The following is a 7582-nucleotide window of genomic DNA, read 5'->3' as shown; positions in this document are numbered from 1 at the left end:
TATCATGGATGAAAATATTATGAATCTTTTTAAATTTGAAAATTTGTATCCAATAGGACAAATTTTGGAATTTGAAACTGCTGAAATCGTAAACATCTTAGATTTAAAGAAGCATTTAAAGAAATATACAATTGTTGAAAAATCATCAAAGAGGCTATGATTTTGCCCAGGGAGAAAACTTTTGCACAAAATGTGCTCAATTCAGAAGTAGTTATTTAAAATGGGTGTTACTTCAGATTTACACAGTCTAGGTTAATGAATGACAAGAAAACAGGAATCATTAAACTTGATTTTTTTGTTTATTCCCTGAAAGCAATAGCTCTAAATAATGACCAGACAAAGTTATAAAATATACTCTCTGATAAAACCAGAATGATCGTTTAACTATCGTCAATACGTAAATGTATTTTTTAAATCAATCACTTATTGAAAATCAGTTTAGTCTTTCAGGAAAATCTTATAACTATATGTTATGTATTTAAATAAGCCTCAATACTCCTTTACATTCCTATAGTTAATGTAACTTTGATATAGAGAACGATATCATTAGATATTTTGAACGTTAGTATCTGCTTATAAATAGGATAGACTTTCTGGATACATTAAATTTTTATTTTTCTATTTCAATATTTTTGACAGTACAAATGTAGATCACAAGAATTTGCATTATGTATTGTTTTTATATTTTATTCATTTAGTTTTTTACTTTAGTAAAATTCAGGAAATTTGTAAATGTTGAAATCCAGTTTGAAAATCTCATCAAAATTGTAGATGTAGATTTTCATATGTTGTTTTTGTGAGAGGCCTCATTGTGAGTTTGAGATGAAGAACAGCAATAAAACTGTTTTGTTTTATGAGTTTTGTAAGGATTTTGTGTAATGTATTAATACTCCATATCAGTTTTCTTTACCAGTGCTATTCTTTGATTATGATAAATTAAAACTTCCCCAATATGACAAAAAATGTCTGTCATACTAGAATTTAGTTTAATCTGTATATGATTTTATATTAATCTAATATCCATAATAAAGGAACAATTTATTAAGTACCCTTTATTATTTATGGATTATAAATTGATAAAGAAGACAGTATTCCACAAATAGATTCAAGAACAGTCTTAAAATGATTAATCATGTAACATTCTCATTTTATATGTTTGGCAGATATACTTAATAGGTCTGTCAAGGAAAATATTTTTGATAAAAAAAATATCCTTTTTCTTTTTTTATTTTCATGTTGTGTTTACTTATTGTTGAAATATCAAAAAACTTTTTAAAACTTTGTATACAATAAAGTCTTATAGGTACTGAAATTGACAGAATAATAATGTCTTTTATAATGTTTGGTAGAAAAATCTTCCTTTTATGTTATGATCTACCAATATTTTTTTTTATCATTAACCGCTTTACTATTTGATGTTATTGACATATTAATTATCAAAACAGCTGATACTGCAATCAAATATTTTGTAACAAATTTGATTTTCTGTAAATCTTTTTTATAGCATAATAAAATATAGAATTGTCTGCCTTTTATTGTTAATTTATCCAGATGTAGTTCATACACATAATTCCATGTATAGAGATGACTTTAAAAGAGTAAAATGTTTTAAAGGTTATAACAGGTGTCTTAAGCTTTTGCTCAAATATTGAGGGCATCACTGGAAGTTAAGACCAAGAATGTAATAGATGTATTTTTAGCTCACCTGGCCCGAAGGGCCAAGTGAGCTTTTCTCATCACTTGGCGTCCGTCGTCCGTCGTCGTCGTCCGTCGTCGTCTGCGTCCGGCGTTAACTTTTACAAAAATCTTCTCCTCTGAAACTACTAGGCCAAATTTAACCAAACTTGGCCACAATCATCATTGGGGTATCTAGTTTATAAATTGTGTCCGGTGACCCCGCCAACTAACCAAGATGGCCGCCATGGCTATAAATAGAACATAGGGGTAAAATGCAGTTTTTGGCTTATAACTCAAAAACCAAAGCATTTAGGGCAAATCTGACATGGGGGTAATATTGTTAATCAGGTTAAGATCTATCTGCCCTGAAATTTTCAGATGAATCTGACATTCCGTTGTTAGGTTGCTGCACCTGAATTGGTAATTTTAAGGAAATTTTGTTGTTTTTGGTTATTATCTTGAATATTATTTTAGATAGAGATAAACTGTAAAAAGCAATAATGTTCAGCAAAGTAAGATCTACAAAAAAGTCAACATGACCAAAATGATCAGTTGACCACTTTAGGAGTTATTGCCCTTTATAGTCAATTTTTAACCATTTTTCGTAAAATCTTAGTAATCTTTTAGAAAAATCTTCTCCCCTGAAACTGCTGGGCCAAATTATTTGAAACTTGGCCACAATCATCATTGGGGTATCTAGTTTAAAAATTGTGTCCGATGACCTGGCCATCAAACCAAGATGGCCCCCACGGCTAAAAATAGAACATAGGGGTAAAATGCAGTTTTTGGCTTATAACTCAAAAACCAAATAATTTAGAGAAAATCTGACATGAAGTAAAATTGTTAATCAGGTCAAGATCTATCTGCCCTGAAATTTTCAGATGAATTGGACAACCTGTTTTTGGGTTGCGGCCCCTGAATTGGTAATTTTAAGGAAATTTTGCTGTTTTTGGTTATTATATTGAATATTATTATAGATATAGGTAAACTGTAAACAGCAATAATGTTCAGCAAAGTAAGATCTACAAATAAGTCAACATGAACGAAATGGTCAATTGACCCCTGTAGGAGTTATTGACCTTTGTAGTCAATTTTCAATCTGCTTCCTTTGTTTAATATTCACATAGACCAAGGTGAGCGACACAGGCTCTTTAGAGCCTCTAGTTCCTTTCCTAAGGGCTAAGAAAAGTATTCCTGTTTCATATCATTTACTTGTTAACATGAAATTATTACAAAACTAAGAATGGTCCTATTATTAAATAAAATTTATCAATTGAGAATAACAAATTTCATGGTCAACTACACATGTTGGCAATTACAACTACCAAGTGTGAAAACTTTCTGAGTGGAGTTGCATTCACAATCATTTGAAAGTAACTTTTTACAGTAGTTTGGGGATTTGACCATTTGTTGGAATATTGTAACATTTGTGCTGACATGTAATATTATACATTTATTATTTTGTGGAAATTTATTGTTATGGATATCACTCATGGAAAGATTGGAAGAGTAGTTTGAATAATTTCTTATTTAGGTATTGTGGGGACAAAAAAAAAACAATTAATAAAGCACTTATGCTGAAAATAACATAAACAGCAGGTCTTTGGAAGGAAATTATTTTGTTAACAGTAATTGTTATTTATGAACATATTAATGATAACTCAATTCAGTACAGAAGTGCTGACTTCTGGGCTTGTGATAGCCTTGGGGAAATGAATCTCCACCAGCAATGGCATTAACCCCGTGGTTGTAAATAAACTCATCATAGGAACCAGGACTGAAATTTTATAGCGTTTCGTCTACAAAAGACTATAAAAATTAACAATTTGAAGGGGAGTAATATTTTTAAAAAGAAAATGGTTTGTTATACATGTAATTAAAAAAAATCAAATTTTACTAACTGCTTCAAGCCATTTACTGATAAAAAAAATGATAAGTGAACAAACCTAAATTGTTGATTAATTACAGATGATTATTGGAATTTTATCAAGTAAATTATAGACCTTACATGAATACCTTTTATATATTCATATTTATATTTTTATTTACATTTTCTTAAAGATCTTGTTAATTCTTAATTAATCATTTATCTTTCAGACATAATTTACAAAATCACTTTATGTAGTGTAGATCAAAGTAGTAGGAAATGGATAAATCTATCATCTCATATATCAAACACCCAATATATACATTTGTGTATTCAATTTTGAGGTCAAATATTAATGTATTGAGAGGTATATTGAAGGGTCTGTATAATAATGTAAGACTGAGGTTGATAAGTAATGTGGTCAATTTGATTGGCAGTTTAGTAGGTGGTGCATTGCAGTTAAAGGTCAACCTTGTCTCTGATTGTTTAATGAAAATGACAGTTGTCAATCAAACTAGTATTGTATCAATACTCAATTAATTAATCAAACTAATTGAAAAAGCCTGCACATCAACACACACTAATGACATACATTCTTGAACGAACTGCTCCAAAAATATATTGGATTGTGATTAAATAGTTGACACAACATAGGTTTCAAACACAGAATGAATGTGGTTTAAGAACTTAAAAATTTTAAATTGGACATTTACCTATTATGGTCCAATATCCCAAATCTAAAATACATGGTTAGATGCAGCATATTATAGAACCCGAAGGCAAGAATTCAATTTTTGACGAAATAAAAAAAATGTTAAATTTTAGACCCTTTATACCTCAATGTGGACCAATTTGATAACCGGGCCCAAATATTAAAAATCTAAATACATGGTTAGATTCAGTATATTGAAGAACCCTATATATTCAATACTGGTACAATACTGTGCAATTGAATATTTCTTGCTATTGTGCAAAACTGTGCAACTGAAAATTCCTTGCTATTGCGCAATTTTGTGCAATTATATATTTCTTGCTATTGCACAATACTGTGCAATTGAAAATTTCTTGCTATTGCGCAATTCTGTGCAATTGAAAATTTCTTGCTATTGCGCAATTCTGTGCAATTGAAAATTTCTTGCTATTGCGGAATACTTAATATATAATAATTTTGGACCAACTTGGAAACTGGACCCTTAATAAAACAAATTAAATACACGTTTAGATTCAGCATATTAAAGAACCCCAAGAATTCAAATTTTGGTAAAATCAAACAAAGTTTAATATTAGACCCTTTTGGCCCCTAAATTATTGGGACCAAGACTTCCAAAAGCAATCCAAACCTTCCTTTTGTAGTCATAAACCTTGTGTTAAAATTTCATATATTTCTATAAACTTATACTAAAGTTATTGTTCAAAAACCAAGAAAAATGCTTTTTTGGGACCTGTTTTTTGCCCCTAATTTAACTTAACTGTTGGGACTTAAACTCTCAAAGTCAATCCCAACCTTCCTTTTGTGGTCATAGACCTTATGATGATATTTCATAGATTTTTGTGTACTTATACTAAAGTTATTGTGAGAAAACCAAGAACAATGCTTATTTGTGTCTTTTTGGCCCCTAATGTCTAAACTGTTGAGACCAAAACACCCAAGATCAATCCCAACCTTTCTTTTATGGTCATAAACCTTGTGTTTAAATTTTATAGATTTCTATTTACTTTTACTTAAGTGCGAAAAACAAATGTCCTCGGACGACGACAACGACGCCAACGTGAAATCAATATACGACCATTTTTTTTTCAATTTTTGCGGTCGTATAAAAAGTGCAATATAAGGGCATGTATTTCAAATTTTATAAGTTGCACTTCTGACGTATGTTGGATATAAAAAAGAAGATGTGGTATGATTGCCAATGAAAAGACCAAAAAGACACAAACATTAACAACTATAGGTCACCGTACGGCCTTCAACAATGAACAAAGCCCATACCGCATAGTCAGCTATAAAAGGCCCCGATAGGACAATGTAAAACAATTGAGCAAAGCCCATACTGCATAGTCAGCTATAAAAGGCCCCGATAGGACAATGTAAAACAATTCAAACGAGAAAACTAATGGCCTTATTTATGTAAAAAAAAAAAATGAACGAAAAACAAATATGTAACACATAAACAAACGACAACCACTGAATTACAGGCTCCTGACTTGGGCACATAAATAAATAATGTGGCGGGGTTAAACCTGTAAGCGGGATCCCAACCATCCCCCTAACCTGGGACAGTGGTATAACAGTACCAAAAGAGGGACGAAAGATACCAAAGGGATAGTCAAACTCATAAATCTAAAACAAACTGACAACGCAATGGCTAAAAATGAAAAAGACAAACAGAAAAACAATAGTACACATGACACAACATAGAAAACTAAAGAATAAACAACACGAACCCCACCAACATAAGAACGAACTATAAATTAGTTGAAAAACGCTTGACTCATCAGATAGACAAAATATACAAGTGGACGTGGAACACAGTTAACATTATATGTGCTCTAAAAGGGCAAGTATATACGACGTCTTTAGATGTCGCAATATTAAAATTTGTTAGCAAACTTTCCAAAAAAGATGTGTGCTCATAGAGCCAGTGAAGGTCATATCCTACTATACGTGTAACGGCATGTCACATTTGAATGGCATTTGGTAACATAAAAAACCTCTTTAACTAAGTTGATTCAAAAGATACCGAAAGGGACATTAAAATTTAAAGTCATTTATAAAAGCAACCGAAGTTTACTGCTGTTCATGTTAGTACAAACTAATAAGTCCAATGCAATAAGTTGTAGTCGAGATATAGAGAACAATGTCTAGATTATGACAATTGGAACATATATACATCGTCATCTGAAGAGTACATATTTTCACAAATATGATTTTAGATATCAAGTAGCCAACTCAAATCCTATCTGATTTTCTAGGAGGGAAAGCTTATCTTGTTTGACATGTCATATCTGTGTCATTGGGTTTTTACCGACTCGCATCCAATCGGGTACTCTAAAAGGGTAAGAATAGCCGTGTTTGTATGTACATCTGATATTGGCAGTTCAACATTCGCTTCAAAGCAATTGTTCTGAAATGGTAGGTATACCCTAATTTGAGTCACTGTCACATTTTTTAAATAAGTATAACATAATTGATATGCAACCAGGAGGTCTAGAAGGGAAACTTATCCCACTTAGCATGTTACACTTCAGACATTAAGTATTACAAACTCGTATAAGCTTAAGTGCTATAAAACTGACAACGCCAGGAATATATCCTTCTTTTCATGCCAAATCCAAGACATTGAGTAAAACACAAATCAAATCAAACGAGGAGCTCAAGAAGAGTAACATATATCTTTCTTATCATGCCAAAACTGAGACATTTGGTAATACACAAAAACATCCAATCAAGTGCTCAAGAAGGGTAAAATCACAAAAGTACTGAACTCCGAGGAAACTTCAAAACGGAAAATCCCTAATCAAATGATAAAACACATCAAACAAATGGACAATGGTCATATTCCTAACTTGGTAACATATATTTTCCTAATTATGCCAAATCCGAGATATTGGGTAATACACAAATCACATTAAATCAGGTGCTCTGGAAGGATAACATATCTTCCTTTTAAGGCCAAACTTGACATAGGGTTAAAATACTTCAAATCAAGTGCTCTAAATGATTTTTGTCGAGCCTTCGACTTTAGTCGAAAAAGCGAGGCATAGCGATCCTACATTTAGTCGGTGTCGTCGTCGTTGGCAGTGTCCACAAATATTCACTCTGTGGTTAAAGTTTATTTAATTATTAGAACTTTCTTAAATTATACTGTTACAGTATTTGTTCCAAACTTGGACAGAAGCTTGTTTATGATTATACGATAGTATCCAGAAGTAAATTTCTTAAAAATAAAATTCCCGTTTTCTGTATTTTACTTATAAATGGACTTAGTTCTTCTGTCGGGAAACATTACATTCATTCTGTGGTTTAAGTTTTTTTAATTT

Source organism: Mytilus trossulus, chromosome 7 (assembly GCF_036588685.1).
Source record: "Mytilus trossulus isolate FHL-02 chromosome 7, PNRI_Mtr1.1.1.hap1, whole genome shotgun sequence".
In the NCBI taxonomy this organism is placed as follows: Eukaryota; Metazoa; Mollusca; class Bivalvia; order Mytilida; family Mytilidae; genus Mytilus; species Mytilus trossulus.
This window is presented reverse-complemented; position numbering follows the sequence as displayed.